We start from the raw sequence: 11,656 nt of genomic DNA, 5'->3' as shown, positions 1-11,656 counted from the left end.
CAATTATATTTACTTCTCTCTCTCTCTTTCTCTCTCTCTCTCTCTCTCTCTCTCTCTCTCTCTCTCTCTCTATCTATATATATATATACTAGAATTTTTTGCACGCGATGCGTGCTTGAATTTATTTTCGAAATAAAAACTCGATTTTCTTCGACATAAGAGTCAAAATTTGAACTTTAGACATACGAAGTATAATTGTTTTTAGTTGCAAAATTTGATTGGTTTAGTTTCTGTCACTTAAATCTCTAACCATTCTTTTTTTTTTACTTTTCAAAGTTAAATTCTATAAACAAAATAGAAATTTATTGAATTTATTTATGATTTCTAATATTATAATTTTTTAGTTGATTTTTGAATTAAGTACAATACTTCATAAAGTGTAAAGAAAGTAGACACTTTGATTTCAAGTCAATTTTTTCATAGGTTGTAGTTTGTAAGTGAATTTTTAAGTTTTTGTAAAATTTCCTCATTTTAGTGATTTGCATAACGTAAATTATGTGTTTCTGTCTAGAAATTAAGGATGCTAACTGCCCTGTCAAGGAAATACCGGGTCAAATCTGAATGTCCTGAGTCAATAGTCCGTACGCGGAATCCTGCAAACGGTAAGGTTAGACTGCCCCGGAGGTGGTCCCAGGATCGCCTCTCCGACGCTCAAGTCAGTGATCAAGCTAGAGAGATAAAGTCTAGAGAGAGATGCTCTGATTTGTTAGGTAAGAATTCAATACCTTCTCATTAATGAGGGTGCTGGGTATTTATAGTGCTTTGGGATTCCCAGCTGTAGGCCAGCTGGAGGGCACTGACCGCTGGAGGAATCCCCCATAGATGGGCCCCTGGGAGCTTAGGAGCCTACTAGGCCTTGATCCTCCTTTGATTGGTTTAGCCTTGAGAATAAGCCCAAACATTATGCAATTTTATGATTTTAGTTGACTTGTGAGTGATTGTTATAATAATATATTTGATGTTTTTGTTTGAAGCCCCCTTTGATTTGTAAGTGAATTTGTAATTTAGGATGGGAAGGAGGTCACATAGTCTCTTCATTCGGGGACACCATAGCTCCCCCTTTCCCTTATATAATAGAGATATGTTGTACTTTAATTCTTGAATGATATTTTACATAAACATTTTTACCTTGATAATTAGTCGCTATTATATAATAGAAAAAAATAGGTCCAAATATATGTAAGAGTTTTATTATATATAGGAAACACTATAAAAAAGTAAATAATTTTTTTCCTTGTCTAACTTCTAAATTCTGATTTTACTACAAATACACCTCTATTTTTTATCATGACCCACCATTAATTGTGAATGGTTCTTGAGAATAGTGATTTGTAAGTAAATTTTTGTAAATATTTTTGTATGTATTGACGTTCTAGGTTATTAGCTAGTTTTAGTTTATATGTTAATTTTAAGTTTCAATAAAGTTTACTGATTATTTGAGTGATTTGCATGATTTTTATAACGTGATTTTCTCAATTGTATGGGTGAATTGTAAAATTTCTTCTTTTAAGTGATTTGTGAGTGAGTGTTGTTAATTTATTTTAGGTAGTTTTCTTTGAGCGCCGATTTTGATTTTGACATTCCTTTTGTAATTTAGAAAGGGAAGAGGGGCAAAATAGGCGTTTCAAAAGAGGACACCATTGCTCCCCCCTTCCCTTATATATATATATATATATTATATATATATATATATATTTAATATATTATATATATATATATATGGTTGGGATCCAGTGAGAATACCCTCTTATGTGAGAACACAAACTTTCATGAGAACACTTTAAAATTTAAAATACCAACATTTATTTTTGGAACATGAGAATATAATCAATACTTATTCATATATACATGTTCTGAAATATCAAGCTTATGCTCTAAAATATTTAAAGCGTGTTTTGAATTTTTTCAAATATGTTCCAAATTATTTTAATTATGTTAATTCAGAAATATTTCAAGTGTGTTCTAAATTTTTTCAAGCTTGTTTTGAATTTTCAATGATGTTCTAAAATATTTCAAGTGTGTTCTAAATTTTCAAACATGTTCTGAATTATTTCAAACATGTTTCAAATTATTTTAATTATGTTCTGAAATATTTCAAGTGTGTTCTAAAAACTTTTCAAACATGTTCTGTATTATTTCAAACATGTTCCAATTTATATTAATTATGTTTTTAGAAATATTGCAAGTGAGAACATATATCATATGTGATAATTGATGTAGGTGATCTGAACGTGATGTACATTGTTTTAGAGCATGATGTACATCGTTTTAGAACATGATGTACATCGTTTTAGAACATGATGTATCCATTTTAGAACATGATGTACATCGTTTTAGAACATGTTGCTCTATATTTTAGAACATGATATACATTGATTTAGAACATGATATACATTTTGCATACATTGATCATGTATGGTAATAATGTGAATATAATTTAAACGATAACAATGTGTAATATTAAAATTTCAATCAATACCACAAGATCAATTTCATACCAAACGATGATCAATTCTAATATATTTTAATCAATACCAAAATCGTAAAACTTTGAAGAAAACTCCACTAAAATCAAACAACAAAATCGAACTAAAATTTTGAAGAAAACTCCATTAAGATCAAATATTTTTGTGAAATTGCTTCCGATTTGTAGCTATGTTTGACGAGATTATTGCTTCTGATTTTCGACGATGTTCATCGGCAAAATCAAATACTTATGTGGAGTTCAATGCCGATTTGTTGGGATTTATGGGTGGATTGAAGTGACACAAAAATTAAGAATTTGGGAGCTCGTGCAATCTCTTTGTGAGTTTGGTGGTCTTATTCTATTTGGTGGCGATTTTATTGAAATTCTAATTATGAGTGAAATCAAAGGGGGAGTTGGAATTGCCATAATACTCAACATTTTTTAGCCCTCGTAATCTATGCGAATATGAATGCTCAATTGTCACCAAAATGTTGTAAGGAGGAGGTTTGGGACGTGTTGAGTCAAATGCATCTTAGTAAGGCGCCAGACTCTGATGGGATGCATGTTTTCTTTGTCAGAGGTTATTGTATATTTTGGGTAATGATGTTACTTTTGTGTTTTTGGGCATCATCCACGGGACGAGACCCCAGATACTATTAATAAGACTAATAGTGCACTTATTCCAAAGGTCAAAACTCCTACTCTTATCTGTGCGTTAGGTCTTGTTTATCTGTGTAATGTTATTTATAAACTTATTTCAAAAGTCCTAATGAACAGGTTGAAAATGATTTTGCCTCGAGTTGTATTTTATAATCAGAGTGCCTTGCTTATTAGTTGTTTCATTCGATGAAATATAGATCACGAAGAAGAGAGGATTTGTAGCTATAAAGCTAGATATGAGTAAGACATATGATAGAGTAGAACGGTGTTTTCTCCGCATGCTAATGCACAAACTAGGATTTGCTAAATCATGGGTTAATCAAGTGATGGATTTTGCATCTTCTGTTGATACTCACTTGCTGTTAATGGAGATATTTGTGGTTTTGTGACTCCTTCCAGGGAGCTCAGATAAGGAAATCTTATATCCCAGTATTTGTTTGTCTTATAAGTTGCAGATGCCTTTTTCGATCCTCCTTAAAATGGCAATTACATATAAGGATATTCATGGTATGAAGGCAAGTCAAAGTGAACCTAAAATTTCTCATCTTGATCTTTTTACTGACTAGAGTTTGCTCTTTGCTTGAGCTAACCCACATGAATGCTCAATTTAAGTAGATATTATCAACAAATATGAAGCAAGATTTGGAGAAAAAGTTAATATTGGAAACTCAAAAGTTTTGTAACATAGGTGTTTGTTATATTGGGAAAAAGGAGTTGACATGATTCTTGACCATGAGACAAGCTGATAAGCATCCAAGATATCAGGAGATCCCAACACTAGCGGACAGATCGAAGAAGCTGATGTTTCTGGAGATTAAGAATTGGGTATGGAAAAAGCTGCAAGGATGGAAAGAGAAACGTCTCTTAAGGCCTTGTAAAGAGGTATTTCTGAAGTATGTTATTCTGGTTATTCCTACTTATCTGATGGGTACTTACATATTCCAGCAGCGATGTTCCAATTATCCATTTTGTGATGGCAAGATTTTGGTTGGTTTGGTCGGTGAGGGGATCAAAGATCGATGCATTAGAAGAATTGAAATATGCTTTGCACCCCGAAATTCCTATGTGGCCTTGGCTTCCATGATCTTTCGATATTTGATGAAGTCCTCATTGAATATAAAATTCTACTAAATGAAAGGGACAAGAGAACAAATTATGGATGGAAAAATTGAAGAAACGATAGTTCATACAGTGTGTTTTGTATTTTTTTTAAAAAAATTTAAACTAATTGTTAATCAATGGAGTTGTGCTATTTAATTAGGGATTTTTTTAAAAAAATATTAGCTGATAATGTGTTATAAGTCATTGACTTCCACGTAAGTATCCACTATCCAGTGTCATTGTGATTCTGTACTTATTTTTTAAATTAGTTTTAAGAAAGTAGTTAGTTAACTAGTATTTTTTGTGTTTCCTTCCTCTTCCTTCATATGATAGAAAATGATCATAATTTAAAATTTAGACTAAGGGCCTATTCTCCCCAGCTTCTTTTCAGTTCAGTTCAGTTCAGTTCAATTCAGTTCAGTTCAGTTCAGTTCAGTTCAATTCAGTTCATTTCAATTCAGTTCAGTTCAGATCAGTTCAGTTCAGTTCAGACCAGTTCAATTAGTTCTAGTTCAGTTTGACATCTTTTAACTCCTCTCACATATCACTATTCATTTCAGTTCAGATCAGATCAGTTCAGTTCAATTCAGTTCAGTTTTGTTCAGTTCAATTCAGTTCAGTTCAGTTCAGTTCAGTTCAACTGTTTTATGCCGAAGAGAACATGCCCTAATAAGTTGTAATTTTTAATCAATTTAGTGTGAGTATTTGGTCGATCAATTTTGAACCCACGCATGTCAAATCCTAAATCCGCCACTGGATAGTACTTCCTCCGTCCCGAAATATAGTTCTCATTTCCCTTTTTTCATGGTAATTTATGCAAATAGAATCTAAGAGGGATAATAAAGATTTTTTTTATTCATTTAAATAATCTTGTATGGGAAAAAATGATTTTAGGAGAGAGAATGGAGAATAATTGGTGAAAAAGAATTAATTGTAACATTTTGGTTGAATAAACAAAGGAAAAAACAAAATTCAAGAAGCAAATAGATGATGGAACACAATTTTTCTAGACAAATTACGAAAAAAATGTGGAACTAAATATGAAAATATAAACTAATTTTGAAACACCCAAAATAGAAATGAAAACTATATCTTGAGACGGAAGAAGTAGTAGTCAATACTCAATAGCTAAAAAGAGAGTTTTGAAATATGTGAAAAAAATTAAATTGTTGCCTTAACTAATAACCCACCATGATTGAGAACAAATGAATGAGAGAAGAAAACGTGAGTTGGACAGCACGTTAACATGAAAAGCATAAAATAAAAGAAAAAGGAGAAAAACTAAAAAGAGGAGAGAGAATTAAATACGAGGTACGCGAGAAGAAAAAGGGAATAGGCCATTGGACGCTTGGGGAACAAAAGAGGCAAATTGTGGACCTTTCCCGTACTCTTGGATTGGACTTTTCTGGAAATTTTTTGCCTTTCCTTACAATTATTCCCTTTTCCTTTTTTCTGATACCCCCAATATCTCTCTCTCTACAAATTTACGCTATCTCCAATTTACCCTTGCTTGATTGAAATACTTATCCATTGGTAGAAATGGTAAAAACTAAGAAATTTCAGAGTAAAAATACAATTTGAAATACTCTCTGTATGTCTGCTGATGGCGATGTATGTGCCTTTGGAGGAAATCAATTTGGGCAGCTGGAAAATGGTTCCAATTAGACCTGGTTATTGGATACGGTAACCCAATAATTAAAGGGTTAATATTATATTTAAGGGGATTTTATTGGGCAGAGCTGGAAAATGGTTCCAATTAGACCTGGTTATTGGAGAGATAGAGTAGAGAGGAGAGAAGGGGGGCGCCGTGAAATGTGTGAGAGAGGGGGATTATTAGGGTTGGTTGGGGTTTGTTTCAGAAATGGGACACGAGTTGATTGGGGTTGTAAGGGAAATAGGCCATGAGTATTTTTTAGAAAATCTGATGCGGTCTAGGAACCGCATCAGATTATTAAAAAATCGCATCAGGTTTATTAATCTGATGCGGTCCACAAGAGGACCGCATCAGATATTCCTTCCACCTTTCCTTCCCATTTTTTAATTGATTTTCTGATGCGGTTTTATAAAAACCGCATCTGATACTAAGTGACATATAAAGTTTTTTCCACTAGTGTGAGTTTATGAAATTTGATGTGGATATGAGCCACAACGAAAGTCATGTGATGTTCGAGGGAGGAGCACACTATTCTCGCTATTCAACTAGGACAATGTGAAGAGGGTACAACAACGTCACAAAGCCAACGACTTCAATAGTGAGAGTTGAGGTGGGTGGAGAACGAAAGCATGGAGGTAGGAGGAGAGAAAAAGCCTAGAGGTTCATAATGGAGGATAGTGTGGGAGGAGACAAAAAAAACCCAACGACGTTAATGCTCTGTCAATAATAAGGGTAGTTTGAGCACAAAATCAAAATCAAGAAGTATATGAAGAATTCCCAAATATGAAAATATTGTATTAAACCTCAGCGTACCTGTAGAAATTTCCCAAATATTTTAAAATTGTTGTATGGTGATTAGAAATGAAGGGAGAAAAAAAATATTTGAAGTGACATCTGATCCCTAGTGCTCCCCTACTATCTCCATTATTTAAAGAACTATCCATTATACTTCATTTCTAATATGGAAAAAGATATACTACATTCACTCCGCTTTGTTTTAAATGAAACGTAAGATTTTGGTACGATAATTTAGGAGAAGATAGATATACAGAGAAAGTATAATACTTGAATCTTTGTTGACATATACTCTTTCTTCTCCATGCTCTTTAAGAGCGACCCATGTGATGAATAAAGAGATAGAGAGAAGTAAGTACAAATATAATAATGTTTCGTCTATTTTACCATATAAAATGGTAAGTGTTTCATTTATTTTAGAACGGATGAAGTATAATACTTCAATCTTTGTTGACCTATATACTCTGCCTTCTCCATGCTTTTTATTTTCCTTAAATAATTAAATTCTCCCTTTACATAAATAAAGAAAATAAATCAAGTGAATCCAACTTTTCCATAATCTCTCCAATTTACTTTAAAGTGCATATTTATAATAATCCGTATAGAAGGAAAATTTGCAAGAAAAAAGCTTTAAAAGTTCAATTTTGCGAAAAAAAACCTTTTAAATGAAAATAATTTTTGCAAAAATTATAAACTGGATATTTTTTTGCAAAAAGAAACATATTCCATTTTTCGGTGCATGTAATTTCTGAGATGCATAAGGGTGGCCCTTCTATGTTCCTTTACCCTCCCTATTTTCATTAACTGCATCACCATCACTATGCATCTCAAAAACCACACAGGAAAAATGAAAATAGGTATTCTTTTGCATAGAAAGTTAAGTTTATGGTTTTTTCGCCAAGAATGATTCAAAAAAAAATTTGCAAAATTGAAATTTTAAAAGTTTTTTTCGGTAAATTTTGCAAGAAAAAAGAGAGCATATTGTAGCCACAACCATCTTCAAATTGAACGATTCGTGCGTTTATTTATGTTTGAATTTGATCAAGAAATAATCTATTAATCTTACATGTTCCTAAAAATGATATCTCAAAACACTTTTTTTTGGGTGCAATAATGTCAAAACACTTTTTTTTGGGTGCAATGTCAAAACACTTTGGCGCCAAGTGTTAGCTTCTATTAATTAGGACATTATTACACATATCCAACTGGTAGACAACACACTGCTAATAGAGCATTAAAAAATAATAGTTATGTTAAGTTGGATCCATTATCACAACCTTCAACAAGTTTTTATTAATGGCTGGTAGTCACTATTGAGTAGGTAAAGTTTTTTTCCCTTCTATCAATTCTAGTCTATGCCTACTGCCTAGAACTTGTGGAATAACGACATGATAGCGCGCGCGCGCGCACACACACACAAGGAATATAATTTTGAGCCACATATGGAGAGAGAAAAAATGTAACAAAAATTTAAATTGAATAGAAGGGAAGAGGAGAAATTATGTGCCATTTTGCTCAGAAATTGTCTTTATACAATGCTTATTACAAGAACTAGTAAACATGTCAACTTTTTTTTTTTGGTAAACAAAGCCCTTCATTCATTAAACATTAGAATTCAACATATTACAATTCGAGATGAGATGTTCATTACAATAACTAGGGGGTTGGGGGGAAAATCCTAGTTACAACACAATCACCATATATGACCCTACATGCCTTGGCCATGCTATCCGCCACTTGGTTGTGCTTTACACTACAATACTAATCTGAATCTCCGGCCGTCTCGCTAGCCACAGCCGGCATGTAATTATCACATTTGCATATAAATCACATTTACCTAATGTAAGAATGTCGATTGTATTTTGGCAATCTGAATAAATAATAGCCTTAGGTAGATTATGTGTCTCCTCAAAGTATAAGGCTCCGAGCATTGCAAGGAGTTCCGTTGCAAGGGAATTCTGTGCGTAAATTATTTTCTCAAACACCACAATCCATGTTCCATTTATGTGTCAAACCACCCCAATAATCCCCGCTATTTCTAATAGACCAACAAAAGAAGCGTCAACAGGAATCATCAAGTAATCCGGAGGATGGGCGAAGTCCATGGGGGCAGGTTGTACTGTGTTACTAATCCTCTGCGTTGAAAGATATTGTCGAGCATGATCCATGGCCCGAAAGCACAACACCATTACAGGCGAAGGTTCTTGGCCATGGAAGACACAGTTATTCCTATCCTTCCGAATTTCATGACACAGGTAAGGGAAGACACTTCCCCAGAGAATCTTTCTATATGTTTCTGACGACGACATATTCTCATAAATCCAGTCTTGGAAATCCCTTATTAGGAATATAGGCATTCCAGGACAACTCCAAATTTCACTACGCTTCGCACAACCCCGAATGAATGGGTGCCATGTTCGGTATGGTCCTGACACCTAGGGCAAGCAGAATCCTGAACAATTCCCCTAACATCAAGGAGCTATTTTTGAGGAATATGATCCTATCATAATAGCCGCCACATGAAGAATTTGATTTTTGACTCTATATTCCCTCTCCATATCCAGGACAGATCTACCACATCCTGGTTTTGGGGGAGGTGGGAAGCATAGGCAGATTTTAGTACAAAACCTTGATGGTTGGCAAACTTTGAGACGAGAATATCCTCCAAAGAGTTTTTGGTAAGTGGGGGCTTACTAAGGATACGATTGACAATATGGCTTCGAAGGAGAACTTTGAATGTGTAATTAACTAATTATGTACTTGAGCACATGTCAAAGTTTGTATGACCATAGTTAAGCTTAATGAGTCTTGCATCTATGTCGAACTATAAGGCAGTTCCCAACTCAAAAAATGTTGGGATTTAACATGTTTTACACTTAGATGTGTACCCACACTTAACACTCATATCCATCTTTTTGTCTAGTCTAGATAGCCATCATACAAAATGCTTCAGGGTGAAGGAAAAGGTGGAGCATTATGGATAGTATTGTTGTTGTTGTATCTCGTTCCAAACTCAAGCCTCATACTTAAGCATCTTATTCTTCATACAAGGTGACATGTAGCAGATACCAACACGAGGAGTGAAGACGAGTTCCAACCTCCAACAACATCTACGCGTGGATGGTCGTGTTCGAGAGTGAAGTTGGTTGTACATTGTGCAACGTTTTTTTCGTCTACTTTTGACATAAAAATGTAACGGTCTCGTATTTTCTCTATATATGTATAAATGACATAATTTGTAATGAAAAATGATCTTTATATATAGGTAACTATTAGGGGATCATTTAGGACTAAAAAAAATGCAAAACGGACTTTAGCTTTTGCTGAAAATCGAAGCCCATAATAAATAAGGGTTGCGACTTTCTTTGAAGATTGAAGCCCTAAATAGATTAAGGGATTCGGTTTTTTATGAAATCCGGAGCCTTTAGTTCATTAAGGGCTCAGGTTCAGAGCCGGAGCTAATAGATACGCCAAGTGTTGTGGTAAAAGATGAAAGCCTTAAACTAGTTTTTGACCGCAACCCTTGGCGTTTTTTATACTAGTGAACGTTGTTTGGTAAAGAGAGTTTGGGGTAAAATTAGAGGTATTAACTCATATTAGAGGATTTGACTAGTCAATCTTATAATTTGAGTGTGTGGGAAAGAGAGGTCTCAATTGGGTCCAAAAAACTCTTTTTGAAAAATTAGGGGTGGAGCTTTTTGACATTAGAGGTTTGTGAATGATTGTGCCAATTACATTTATATCCTAAAGTTGTTGAACATTACATTAATAAATAATAAAAGTACAACAATAGATTATGCATGTCATTACTGGTCATTTAACACAATTGTATAGCAATTAATTATCAGCTACTTACCAAACATCTTTATACAAACAACTAATATAACCAACTAGTCAATCAGTTAATACAATCCGCTAACAACTATCCACTAAGGCTCTGAACTTATTTTTTCTGATCTTTTCTGATCTAAACTTATGTGATTTGATCTGAACTTATTTTTTCTGATCTGATCTGATCTGAACTGATCTGATTACAAGATCTTATTTTTTTTTGATCGATTGTTAGATCTTTTTTTTTTTCTCAATATATAAGAAAAAATATAATCATGTGGGGTCTTGTTTGATTCGTCTCAATGAGTATTTTATTAATATTTAATTATTATAATTTTTACTAATATGTAATAAAAGATATTTAATAGTATAATGATTTTTAAATATAAGCATGATCTAATCTGAACTTATTTTTTCTGATCTGATCTGAACTTATTTTTTCTGATCTGATCTGATCTGAATTTATTTTTTCTGATCTGATCTGAACTTATTTTTTCTGATCTGATCTGATTAGATCTGAGATAAGCAAAAATAAGATGAATTGAACATAGCCTAATTGTCTAACAAGACCTTTGATATTAAAGTAAACCTATGAAAAGTCACAGTATTAAGGTGGACATCCTAATCATCTACAAGAAATCGTATGGCACAAGGCAAAGTGGTAATGAAGCAATTTCTCTTATTTAATTATGTAATTTTTGTAAAAGAAAGTCAAAGATATATAGAACTATATTTAGCCTATCCTTTTCTTAAGGCAAATTAATATCCTTTTCTTAAGGCGCTCACCCTAAAGAATTAATTCATGTAATTTATGTACAATAAAAAAATTAGAAATTGCATGGTATATGTTTTGATCCTGTGACCTCAAGTTCATATATACTAAAGTTTTAACCACTAGACCAAGTTGTATTTAGTATTATCATTTTAAAGTAAAATAATAATAAATGAATTTTTTTACACGAAATATAATCCGGACCTAATAACTAGTATATAATTAAACTACGAAGATATATAACAATTTTATAGTTCAAATTAATAGTATCAATTTAAGTTAATTCCTTACGTTCACTTAATTACACATATAAGGTCACAATTCACAAACTATATTCATATATAATGAATAAATGTCAATATGATGATGATGGTGT

This window comes from Beta vulgaris, chromosome 6 (assembly GCF_026745355.1).
Source record: "Beta vulgaris subsp. vulgaris cultivar EL10 chromosome 6, EL10.2, whole genome shotgun sequence".
Lineage (NCBI taxonomy): Eukaryota > Viridiplantae > Streptophyta > Magnoliopsida > Caryophyllales > Amaranthaceae > Beta > Beta vulgaris.
The sequence above is the reverse complement of the archived record's forward strand: the minus strand, read 5'-3'. Positions refer to the sequence as shown.